At 39.2% G+C, this 13,579-nt stretch overlaps 1 protein-coding gene and 1 pseudogene across 1 annotated transcript in view; one reads left to right on the forward strand and one right to left on the reverse strand.

Moving 5' to 3' along the window:
- The window catches only part of PATJ (PATJ crumbs cell polarity complex component), a 368,834-nt gene that overhangs the window by 226,286 nt on the left and 128,969 nt on the right, over positions 1-13,579 (forward strand).
- LOC122480580 lies at positions 9,744-10,910 on the reverse strand (annotated as a pseudogene).

A 13,579-nucleotide genomic window follows, 5' to 3' on the forward strand; every position in this document is an offset into this window, starting at 1 on the left:
TCATTGCCATTATAATGACCATACTGAAATGCAGTCTAGAAAGATATACTCTTAGATTATGGAGAAGGGTCTCCTTATATCAACCTCAGCATATAACTTATGCCTGTATTTTGCTCCATTTGCACAAGGGAAATTTCTTGTAGTTACTATGCAGTCTTGAGGCATGAAGCCGGACAGAAAAGTGTTAATGAAATTCTTATTCCGGGTTTGACTTCCTAACAATATCAGACAGCTGCTTAAACTCGTCAAAAGTGTGGTTGTATATGTTTTAATTATAGTTTTTAAGGAGTAGGCCTAAAATCAGTAATCCAACCTGAGAATCAGATGTTCTGCTCCAAAGAGTAGCCATCAGCCTATTTCTCATTATTTAGGAAAAAAAACTTTTAGTGTTTATTTATTTTTCAGAGAGAGAGAGAGAGAGAAAGAGAGAGAGAGACAGGGGAGGGGCAGAGAGAAAGGTAGACACAGAATCCCAAGCAGACTCCAGGCTGAGCTGTCAGCACAGAACCTGATGCGGGGCTGGAACTCACGAACCGTGAGATCATGACCTGAGCCAAAGGCAGATGCTTAACCAACTGAGCTATCCAGGCACCCCATATTTCTCATTATTTTAAGTCAGGAAAGTTGATGCATTCATTACACATGAACCCCAACTCCTTCTCCCGCCAATTTTCTAAAATGTTACTGAAACGCGATTAAAAAAAAAGTGCATGTAAATAACACAGTCATGTTAGGATATGAAGTGTGGACTGTTACCCAACAGTATGATTGCTAACACAGTTGCATTGTGTACAATAACACGGCTTCCAGTTCACTACAGCAGCATTCAAACTGCACATCCTTGCTGCTACTGAGTATGGTTCCAAACACCGCTCTGCGATTCTGCATTTGGAATATGCCTGGAGACTGTTCCCTCACAACATCTCATTTAAAATGTTTTGCTCTGTATTGGGGATGTAGATACAAAAGTCTCCTATGTAAACATTTACTGAAAAATACTTTATTGAGAGTATATGCAGGCCCTATGAACTTTGAGTACTGAAAATCAGAAGGTATTCTATTGGGAAAACCTTACCTGGAAAGTATACCCATATGTGGTTTTCCTCCTTTTAAAAAAACTCTTAGCATCTATAAAGTAAGCAGAATTATGTAATGAAAGCCTTCTGTAGAGCTATCACATGGTTCACCAATTATCAACACTGTCATTTCTGTATCACCTGTACCTCCATATGTCCACACCTATGCAATTATTTTTATAGTTGGAAGGGAGGGATAAAATTTACAGAAAAAGAAATGCACAGATAGTCTCTGTCTAATTTTGACAATTATATACTCCTGAATAATCCAAATATCTATCATTTTTGTCTCCCCAGAAATTGTTCTCATGTACTTTCCCGCTGGAATCTTTCATTCCCATCCTGGGAGGCAAACACTGCATTGATGTTTGGTCTTGTTTTCCTTTCATGGGTTTTTCCTATTCTAGAACTTCACATATATGGAATTATACAGTATGCACTCTTTTGTGTCCAGCTTCTTTGACTTCGCCTATGATTCATCTGTGCTGTTGCATATATTAGTAGTTTGTTCCTTTTTGTGGCTGAATGATATTCCATTGTATAACTACCACAATTTCTCAGTTTACCTGTAGATGGACTTTTGGATTTTTTGCAGCAGTGACTCTGGAAACAAACATTTGTGTGACAGGTCTTCTTGAGGACAACTGTTTTCCTTTTTCTTGGATAAATATTAATGGTAAATGAGCGGGACACAGAGTGGTTGTGTGCTTAACTTCAAAGAATCTGCCACACCTTTTGTCCAAGTAACTGGGCCATTAAACATTCTCACCAGCAGTGTGTGAGCATTCTAGTTGTTCTACAACCTTAGCTCCTCTGGTCGGTGTGGCTTTAATTTACTTTTTCTTTTTTAAAGTTCATTTATGTATTTTGAGAGAGAGTACACGTATAAGCGGTAGAGAGACAGAGACAGACAGACAGAGAGAGAGACAGATAGAGAGAGAGAGAGAATCCCTAGCAGGCTCTGCGCCATGAGTGTGGAGTTCGACGTGGGGCTTGAACTCACAAACTGTGAGATCATGACCAAAGCCGAGATCAAGAGTTGACGCTCAATGGGCTGAGCCCCTCAGGCGCCCCTACATTTTTTTGTTGACTGATGATGTTGAACACTTTTCTTGTTTAGCAGCCCTTCAGATAGATTCTTTTCTTTTATACTTACTGCCCTAAGAATCTTGGCCTACCTCCAATAATCGCAAGTAATTTTTTCTTTATTTTCTTCTAAAAACTTTATGGTTTTAGCTTTTATGTTTAGTTCTGTGATCTATCTTGAATTAATTTTTATGTGTGGTGTGAGATAGGATTTGAGGTTTATTTTTTCCGTGTGAGTACCTACTCGTTCAAGCACCATTTGCGAAAAGACTTTTTTCCCCCATTGACTTCCTTTGCGCTTTGTCAAATATGAAATTACCATATAACTATGTGTCTATTTTTGGACTCTCAGTCCTCTTCTATTAATCTGCCCATCACGCTGCCTTGATTACCATATCTTTACAGCAAGTCTTGAATTAAGATAGCACCAAGTCCTCATTTTGTTATTTTTTGAAAGTTGTTTTGGCTCTTCTAGCTCCTTTGAGTTTCCATATGAATCTTAAAACCAACTTGTAAATTATTAATTTTTTAACAAAGTCAGCTGGGATTTTGATTGAGATTGTATTGAATCTATAGTTTAATTTAGGGAGGCTAAACTTCTTGACAATATGGAGTCCTCCAAATTATGAATGTGATATTCCCATTTAATAATTTTTCTGAAGTGTTTCAGTTTGCAGTGTAGAACTTTTGCATTTTCAGGTAAGTGTATTCCTATGTATTTTGTATTCAGTGCTCTTATAAGTGGAATTTTTATCTTTTCATTCTTCTTTGTTGCTAGCATGTAGAAATACAATTGATTTTCATGTATTTGTATATTGACCTTGTATCCTATAATCATGCTAACCTAACTTTTTACTTCTAGTAGTTTTTTTGTTGAGTCCTTAGCATTCTCTGGAGGTAACTGATCATTCATCCATGTATAGGGAGTTTATTTCTTCCTTTTCAATCATTATGACCTTTATCCTCCTTCCTTCTCTCACCTTCTGTTCTCTCTCTCTTTTGTGCCCCTAGTCTCAGAAGCCATTTGGTGTCGGATGATTAAATAAGACCTTAGCTGTATGTAGGTTTTTCATAAGCCAAGGAAATTCCTTTCCATTTCTAATTTGATAAGAGGGTTTTCCATTTAAGTTACAATTTGACATTATATTTTGTCAAATGCTTTGTATGCACCTGCTTAGGTTATCTATATATGTTTTTAAATGAAATTTAAGTATCACACAAAAAGACACTGACTAATGGCATTGTTCAAACTCTTTATCATAATATTCAAAATCATTCAAGAGATATCTTTGTTTTTGGTGGGTGGAGGGGTGGGGGATGCCTGGGTGGCTCAGTCAGTTAAGCATTCAACTTCAGCTCAGGTCATGATCTCACAGTTCATGAGTTTGAGCCCCACGTCAGGTTCTGTGCTGACAGCTAGGAACCTGGAGCCTGCTTCAGACTCTGTGTCTCCCTCTGTCTCTGCCCCTGCCCCTGCCCCATGCACACCCTGTCTCTTTTTTTTTAATGTTATTTTTTATGTTTTTTTTTAATAATGTTTATTTATTTTTGAGAGAGTCCGTCCACGTCTGAGCAAACACATGAGTAGGGGAGGGGCAGGGAGAGAGGGAGACAATCCAAAGCAGGCTCCAAGCTCTAAGCTGTCAGCACAGAGCCCGACACGGGGCTTGGACTCACAAACTGTGAGATCATGAGCTGAGCCGAAGTCGGACACTTAACTGACTGAGCTACCCAGGCACCCCTCAGGAGATATCTTTAACCTTCCTTTCCAGCTTCTGCCACTGCTTCACTGTTCTGATCCAGCTATATTGAACTACTTAAATAAGTCCTCAATACAGATGAGTATTTCCATCATTCCATTCTTTTGCCCATGTATTTTATTCAGTATACTTGCATAGACGTTTTAAAGACCTAGCCCAATTGTTTTAGCATAAGTTCATGACATTATTTTTCTTACTGCCCTAAATAAAATCAGATTATCTCTTCTTTATATACATTGTTTAAATGCTTCTTAACTTTAGGTAATTGACTTGAAATTCAAAGGTGAAGATGACAGAATGCAAAAACAAGTATACTAGCTATTATTTGTTAACAGTACTATTTTTATAAGAGAGATGGCTTGTAATACCAGTTCTATTTTTAACTAACTGTTTTTCTGAGATAAATCCTTTAATCTCTGTTGCCATCTCTTAACTGTAAGATAGAAGAATGGTCAATAATACCTTTAAAAATCTTTCAAACTTGGGGCTCCTGAGTGGCTCTCTCGGTTGAGCATCCAACTCTTGATTTCAGCTCAGGTCATGATCTCACAGTTTATGGGATCAAGCCCTGCATCAGTGAGGAGCCTGCTTGGGATTCTCTCCTTCCCTCTCCCTCTGTCCCTCCTCTTCCTTGTACAGGCATATGCATTCTCTCTCTCTCTCTCTCTCTCAATAAATTAAAAACAAATCTTTCAGACTTAATGTTGTCTGAATCTGTGATCTAAATGTTTGCTCCTCAAACTTCAGCATATTAATTTAGCCTAACGAATTTCTGATCTCTATTCTGGGGAACGTGAAACTGCAAATCCTTTCTCAAAAATGTTTACCAAACAAATCTCTTTAGCTATATAAATTGCTCTCAACCAAGTTTGTGTATCAGACTCATAGGAAAGGTTTGCCTATTAACAACCCTTCACCCCATCCTCTTAGAGGATAACCTCCAAAGGTGGAGCCTAGGTGTACTTTTAACTAGTCAGTATATAACAAATCTTATTAGGAGTCTAGATGTGAATTTTTGCTCCTGTCATAGAAGGACATAAGATGTGCCCTGGAATCCACAAAAAGCAAAGGGAAATGGTCCGTAGTACTTCCTGCCCTTCAACTTGAGTCTCTGTCTCCATACTGTCCCTTTTAAATGCCAAGAGAATAGGATTGACCTAACATAGGGGCTGTGACTGGAAAAATTAGGGCAGGAAAATAAGGTGATTTTTGAGCTGAAGGCTCAAAGTTTTGCACAATATTTAAATATAATTTAAAATTATTTTGACTCTAAATTTTATTTCCCATCCTTACTTATGTTTCTGGCTATGACTCAAAAGTATTAGGTTAGCAAATAGATTTTAATTCTAATTGATTCCCTAACATACTAAGTTGTCATAAAGGTGTTACTTCTTATTGCTACTTTTGTCCTTCTAACTTACAGATTGTGCTTTTTTATATGTTTTTAAAATAACATGTAATCATAAAAAATTATAATGGTTTAGGTAAAAGTAATAATCTTCCCTCTTTTACCTTTGTAATACTACTCCTCTAGAAGTAACCCCTGTCAACTTATCATCTTTCCTCTTGATCTCATGCACAGTCACATACATTGTGCAAACAGATTTTAAAGTTAATTAATGTACACAAACAGAATCATAATTCGCATACCTTTTTTACTGAATGATATGTCATTTATGATATATATTATTTAGATGTCAGTACAAATAATACTATAACATACTGCTGTATATGTCTTTGTGCAATTGCTTGAATATGTGGCATAGAAAATATCAAATTATCTTTCTTCGGTGTTACACAAAATTTCTGCTCCTCTAACAGCTTGTAAAAGAAGTTGTTTCCCACCCGCCAAATCTAGCAAACACTAGATGTAATCAGACCATAGCCAACCTGCCAGATGCAGGGTTTTTTTTTTTTAAGATTTTTTTGTTGTTGTTTATTTACTTTTGAGAGAGAGAGACAGAGTGCTAGTGGGGGAGGGGCAGAGAGAGGGAGACATAGAATCTGAAGTAGGCTCCAGGCTCTGAGCTGTCAGCACAGAGCCCGACGCGGTGCTCAAACTCACGAACCGTGAGGTCATGACCCGAGCTGAAGTCAGCCGCTTAACCAACTGAGCCACCCAGGTGCCCCAGATGCAGTTTTTTAAATTGAATAAAAATTCTTTACTTATATATCATACATATACACATGAGGAAGTGACCGAAAGAATAGGACTATACTCTGGTGAGGCAGTTTTTAAAGTCGACACTTGGATTTTTATCTGCCTTCACCACTTTAGAATGAGAACTGGGTGCTGGGAAATTATTTTGAAGAGGGAGGAAGGTAGTTGGGCTATGGATGATTAGGACGAGTCTTTAGCAAAGTAGCAGGAGTCCCGTAGCATGCCACCCATTCCAGCCTCAGACCTGCTGGAAAGAGGCTCTGGGATCAGGACATGCAAGCTTGGATTCTGGTTCTGCAGGTGTCTTACCTAGAACCCTATACAAGTCCCTGAGTTTGAGTCTCAGTGTCCTTGTTACAGAATTACCGGAGCATCTGCCTTGCCGACCTGTCATGCAGAGCAGTGTGACAGTGCCAGACTGTCTGTGAAATATGCTTTCAAAGCTATCAAATACACATGATCTAATCCTGACTCTATAGGCTATAGGACTGGTTCACTGACAAGATTTGTGTCAAAAAAAAAAAAATGTTTTTAAAAGAGAAGCTAGAGTTGGGAGGAGGGGAGTTAGGAACTTCGATGAAGTCCTTTGATGATTCACTGGGTTTGTGGCTACATCTGTGGGAGCATCTAGGAAAATATTTTGAAGGCAAAGGAGAAAAAGTCTAAAAACAGAGGGAATTGGAGTAGAGCTCTAAGTAGATCATCATCTGAAAGAAGCAAACGTTAAGCTGAGCATTACTAGTCTTGATTCGTAGCGTGTACCAATTCTTGGAAGAAGGAATTCTAGGTCAGTGGTCACCTGAGTCTGTTTGCTTCTGTGACTAACAACACCACTAATACAGGTAGGTTGTAATGCCTCAGCCTCCTAGGGAAACACGATTCCTTTGCAATATTAATGAGCTGTTAAGGGAGAGATTATACTTCTGCCTCCATTTACATATTCCTTCCTATTTTGGTCAAGTGAACCAACCTGTAGCAATTGGGGCAACTTCCACAGAAACACTGAAAATCGGAGCAGCACATAAACATATTTCTCTGCTCACTTCCTTGAAGTCAATATTTTTCAGAATTTTCCAGGTTTAGGATTCAAAAGAACAACCTGTTTTGGGACACCTGAGTGGCTCAGTCAGTTGAGCTTCCAACTTCAGCTCAGGTCATGATCTCACAGTTCGTGGGTTCAAGCCCCACATCGGACTGTGTGCTGGCAGTGCGGAGCCTGCTTGTGATTCTCTCTGCCTCTCCCTGACTTGCGCTCTTTCTCAAAATAAATAAGCTTTAAAAAATAAAAGAACATGCTGTTTTCTGAATATATCAAATTTAGGGAGATGTGAGCTACATATTACTATTACTTTGCCTTTAGAAGGTGTTCCAGTTTCATTAGATTTGTTTGAGAGAAAATAAATCTCATGCTTAAGCCTTTTAAATGGCTGTATTCCTTTGGGAACATTGTACTTCACAAGAAATAGATTACAGTGAAGTTGCCTACCTCATTTCAGCACTGCATCATTAAACTGAATCCTTAAAACCTGCTCCTTTACCCAAAGTATTAAATTATTGGAGCTTGATGTGTATTATTTTGTCTTTTTGAGAAAAAAATTAATGTGACAGTTTTTCTTCAGAAATACTTTTTCATTACAGTGAAGTTGTTTTCATGTGAGTTTCCGTCACTTTCCCTGTTCCATCGCTAGCCTTGGTACCTCTCTCTTTCCTTCTCCCATGTGCAAACCTGAAATGGTGGTTTGGAAAGTGAGGATCATTCTTCATGGAGGCTAGTGCCCAAAATTTTTGGAAAGGGAAAGTATTCTACAAGGTCGTCTTTGAACAGGACCTGTTTACTTCTATAACACCCCTACCCCAAACGCTATACTAAAGTACCTGTGTTTCCTAGAAAGTAAGACCTGCAGTTTTTTCCCTGGCCCTGGTGCTCTTCCTGCTGCTCACTTCCCCCTGTGCCTGCTAGGTTTCTGTCTGCTCAAGACCAACCCACCCATCTCCAAGAAGAGACAGTCACTTCTTGCTTTATGCCTACATTCATTATGCCAATGCCAATTGCAGATTTTTGTTTCCAAAACTGTTAACTTACCGGAGTACCAGCTGCTCGAGTGCAGGGACCATATCTGACTAAATAAAATAATTCCTATAAAGTAATTTTCAGAGGATCTGGTACCTGGAACAAAGCTGGTGCTCAATACATGATAGCTGTGGTAATGATGGCAATGAAAATTCCTCTATCCTCATCACTTACACTACGACAGTTGAATAAATGAGTAAATGGATGGATATAACATATATCTAATATACTTTTATTGGAATATTTCTTGGTCTGGCATTTCTATTTATGAGGCCCTATTAATTGGATTTAAAATTTCACAGGATTAAAAATGAGTTACTTAGGTTAACAAGACAGGCTTTTGGACTCAAACAGATTTGGCTATAATTACTGGCTATAGATCTGTTATATTGGTTAAATTCCTTAAACTTAATATACTTCACTTTCTCCATCTGTATAATTAGATGATATTGTATTCCTCTACTGATTTGTGTGACACTTAAGCGCAATAATGTATTTAAGATGTGTGTATATGCATGTGCCTTGTGTGTTGTAAGCATTTATTAAATGGTATTATTACAAAGTAGTAATAAAATATCAATATACAGAAACAAACTGGAAATCACCTCAAATCCCACCAATCAGCGATATCATCATTGTTGACATTTAGTATATACTCATGGAGCTTTTTTTAGACTCAGAACTTTTATATAAATGAAAATAATGTGATAGATAACGTATTTTGTCATTTACTTTTTTCACTCAGTAATTTTATCTTTTTTAAAATATTTATTTATTTTGAGAGAGAGAGAGAGAGAGCAAAAGCAGAGAAGGGGCAGAGAGAGAGAGGGAGAGAGAGAATGTCAGACTCTACACTCATTGTGGAGCTGACGCGGGACTCAATCTCATAACCGCAGGATCATGACCTGAGCCGATATCAAGAGTCAGATGTTTAACCGACTGAGCCACCCAGGTGCCCCCAATTTTATCTTCTTATGGCAGCGGATCTAGGTCTGTGCCATCCTTCTTCACTTCCTTTTAATGACACAGTTTTCCATTTATCAACGTAACGATAGAAAATATAATAAAACTTTTGTTGATGAGTGTATAGTTTTTTCATTTTTTTCTCTATTATAAGTATAGCCATCATAGACATTTTGACTCCCAGATTTTTAATCTTTTTAGGATAAACTTTTAGCAGTGAAATTATTAGATTAAAAATTAACCTATAAAAAGTCTCATCAATTAGACTTACTGTTTTTTCCTACATGTGTGTTATACTCAGTAAAAGAGTTTATTAAAGGAAAAAGTTAACCTATAGATTCCAGTGTCATGAAATATAAACAATAGAGTATATTTAAAAGTAAAGTAGGGGGGGCGCCTGGGTGGCGCAGTCGGTTAAGCGTCCGACTTCAGCCAGGTCATGATCTCGCGGTCCGTGAGTTCGAGCCCCGCGTCAGGCTCTGGGCTGATGGCTCGGAGCCTGGAGCCTGTTTCCGATTCTGTGTCTCCCTCTCTCTCTGCCCCTCCCCCGTCCATACTCTGTCTCTCTCTGTCCCAAAAATAAATAAACGTTGAAAAAAAAAAAGAAAAAAAAAAAAGTAAAGTAGGGAGAAGGAGTCAGTTTTCGTTATCAGGAGTTCCAGTTACCTGAACTCTAGCTCCGTGTTTTGTTTTGTTTTTTTAATCACTTTCTTTAATATACAAGAAACACACGAGACACAAATAAAGGCTAAGAAAGTGCTCAGTCCTCGAGTTGGTAGTTTAGGGGGAGCTGAAGACAATGAGCCTTTCCTGTCTCCCAGGGAAAGAAGGGCTGTGAGGACACAACATCACCAAGCCCCTGGTGAACCCGGCGCTGGGGCCACACAGCCTAGTTCTCCACCAAGTTTGGAAAGTGCTGATTTTCCTTGTCCTGGTCCTGGCCCTGCTCCCACACTCGGCCTCCGGTTTCCAGAAGTCGTCCAGTTCTCAGAATGGCCCCTTCCTTTAGTGCTCTAGCATTTTCACTGAGGGGAGGAGGCCGCTTACCCTGTCGTGGTGTCAGAGTTCTGGGGGAGTTGTCATCCTGTAGGATGGTGAGGGGATATCTCCCTAGTACCTTGCCATTTCCTTTCTGTCTATTGTGCTTAGAACCTGAAGATCAGGGAGTCTCAGGGTCTCTTAAGGGCTTGTCTGAACCCTGGCAGGCCATGGGGGGTTGTGAGGGCTGTCCTGCTTCCTCCTTGGAGGACACCTGCTTGAGGGGAGCTCAGTCTGGCTCCAGAGTGGCATGCGGTCCTCAAGGGAAAACTGGGTGGCCAGAGGCAAGTCCAATTCAGAAGGTGAAGTTGCCTCTAGGGGCAGAACAGGCTCTGGGGGCAGATTCGATTTGGAGGCTTCTGTCTCAAAGACTTCATTCAGCTGTTTCACCAGTGGGCTTGGGGGTCTCCACTGCCAGTCTTCATAGGTGTCCATGCAATGCCAAGGGTAGGAGAGCAGGGATCTGAGTCTTGGGCCTCATTAGGACCCTCCAACTGCTCTCCTGCTGGTAGGGTTGGCTGTAGAGAACTCTCCATCTGGATGGGAGTGCGCAGGATGACGGCACTAGGTGAACGCGGGTCCGCCACTCGGGCCAGAAGCTTGTTGTGCTGTGGAAACCAAGCCAGAATGACCAGGGAGCTCTTGGCTGAGCCCATCTCAACCAGGAGAAATAAGGTGGGGTGGGGCGGGGCCTGGACCAGGGCAAGGAGGGGACGCCAGGCCCCAATTCCTCTTTGGGATGCACAGAAGCTCCTAGCTCAGTTTTTTAATAATAATTTTTCAACTGTTCAGAATAAATCCCTCTACTTCAATAAAAGTATGGTCAAAGGTGGTGTTGTTGGGTATTATATTATAACATGATATTCAAACCTCAGGCAAATCTGTTGCTTGAACTAAATTTTAGTTTTTTATAATTAATATCTTTAATCCCAGCTTAAGTTAATTAACTTTGACTTCCAATTTGGTAAGTTTTTGGAATAGATTTAATTGAGTTGCTCCCCAGCATAAATTTATATTCATGTTCAGTTGAACTATGGAAAATTGAGTGATATTTTTGAATAATTAATTTTAGTAAAATAAATCTCATTAAAGACCTCTTAAGTGAAAGTTTACGTAGTATAACAAAAGGATTTACATTCATTTACTTTTGCTGAATCTTGCTGTATTAACCCTAATTCTACTTCTTCTACAAACTGTAAAATAATGCAATTAAATATCCAATCTTTGATACCAAAATACAGAGTTTACCTGAAAAGAGTGCTTTCTGGGTTTTTTTTCCTTCTCCACTGCAGTAGCAGAAACCAATTTATGAAGGGAAATATAAATCCCATTGAAAACCCGTTACAATATGACTTCTGAGTTTTATAAAAACAGATGTTTCTGGGGCGCCTGGGTGGCGCAGTCGGTTAAGCGTCCGACTTCAGCCAGGTCACGATCTCGCGGTCCGTGAGTTCGAGCCCCGCGTCGGGCTCTGTGCTGACGGCTCAGAGCCTGGAGCCTGTTTCCGATTCTGTGTCTCCCTCTCTCTCTGCCCCTCCCCCGTTCATGCTCTGTCTCTCTCTGTCCCAAAAATAAATAAACGTTGAAAAAAAAATTTAAAAAAAAAAAAAACAGATGTTTCTTATTTAAGGCTATTGTCTTCAGTATCTAGGGCTGCTTTCATTTGCCCCTGTTCTCATTGAACTAGAAATTCAGAATTTAGGAAAAGATGAGTTAATTTACCCATGATAAAATATCAGTGTCTTTCTGGAACCAGGACCCCCTGAGCTTGAGATCGAAGTTACTGACCATGTGGAGGTCTCAGAAAGCCCTTTTTGTCAGTATTCAGAAGAGGAAGCCAAACAGATAAGAAAATCAGAATTGTAACTCAAGAGCATAGAAATCTCCTTGGGTCAGAAAGCCTTTTTCCTTTGTCTACTTTCTTTTCTTTTTGAATGCCAGGATAAATTACTATGTGTCTGAGAGAGCATAAGACTAGGAGATAAAAAGAGGTATATCACTTGAATGTATAAATTAGTATTTAGAAATAGGGGCCCCAGATACTGTATTGGTGGAGACTTTTTTGATGGGAAAGAACAGAAATTAGTTCAAGGTGATTTAACCAAAAAGGGGAGAACTTATTGCAATAGTATGGGTGTCCATCCCAGAACCTGGAGATTGGGTTGCCTGGGGGCCTCAGGAAGTGATGGCTTTTCCTGTTCCTTCATCCATGTGGCAGAATATGGCCACCTCGCAGAAGCTCAGAAAAGATGTGTGGGATCGTTACGAGTGTCACTCAACATGCATAAACTGGACTGTCCCAGAAGTAGGATATATGGTTATTCTTGAGTGGAAGAGTTATAGATCTCAGCTATTAAGATAATAAAAAGATAATTTAGGTGTAATGGGAACACTAAATCAGAACTTAGGACGGTTCTTCCCACCAGTAGAATAATAACAAAAATAAGGGCATATCTAAATAATTTATTACTCTTTTTCTATATCATTGAGTCACCTTCAAAAGGAGAAACTTTGGGAAAGGCACTACCCTCAGTTTACTGGAAGTAAATAGGAAATGATAATATTTTTTCTAACTTCTTGATAATCTGAATGATCACTCATATTCTAAAAGAATGGGAGCAGTATTTGCCCTGAAATGAAATATTTTAATTGTCTTCCTTTGGCATGAGTCAGAAAAAATTAAAATGGTGATCAATCTATACAGTATCTGTACAATGAAAAAAAGGGTAGTAAGTATATAATATTGTTCAAGTTGCAGATTGCTTGCACGAAGAGAAGTACAGTCTTAGGGGACTCCACATTGCATTTCAGACTTGAAAAGCCTAGCAGTCAACTCTCAGGCATTTCCTCTGTACATTGTGGTAAGATGCTTTGATTCCGACTTCTGTATCTCAAAGCTCTAGGACCTACGATGGTAGGTCACCACATCCTCCTGTTCCCACTCAGAGTTTATTTAACAGACATCTTTATGAAGATGACTTTCAAAATCATCTGATTTTTATGTGCACCATACAGATGTGACCTCTAGGTGTGCTTTAGGATTATCATCATCTGATGAAAGTACATAATACCCCAGTTGCTCTGAGATTTAAATGAGATAGTGTGCCTAAAGAGCTTAGGATAATGTTTGGTACAGACTAAGCACTTGATAAATGATAGCTGTTATTAATTAGAATTGACCTGAAAGACTTCCAGGAGGTATAGAGTGCTTTCTTTTTTGCCTGTGCTATACTTAGAAGATGCCCTACATCTGTTGTTTAAAGAATAGTGCCCTCAGAGAACAGCAGCTTCTCAGAAATAGAATAAGTGACAGTCTAAAGTTAATTGTGCATAAAATGCATCATATTCTTTCTAATTACTTACTGAATTTTCTCTGGCGTGTGTTTCCTTTAGTGATGAAGAAATACAAAAACTGCTTATGCAG

This window comes from Prionailurus bengalensis, chromosome C1, assembly GCF_016509475.1.
Source record: "Prionailurus bengalensis isolate Pbe53 chromosome C1, Fcat_Pben_1.1_paternal_pri, whole genome shotgun sequence".
NCBI lineage: Eukaryota > Metazoa > Chordata > Mammalia > Carnivora > Felidae > Prionailurus > Prionailurus bengalensis.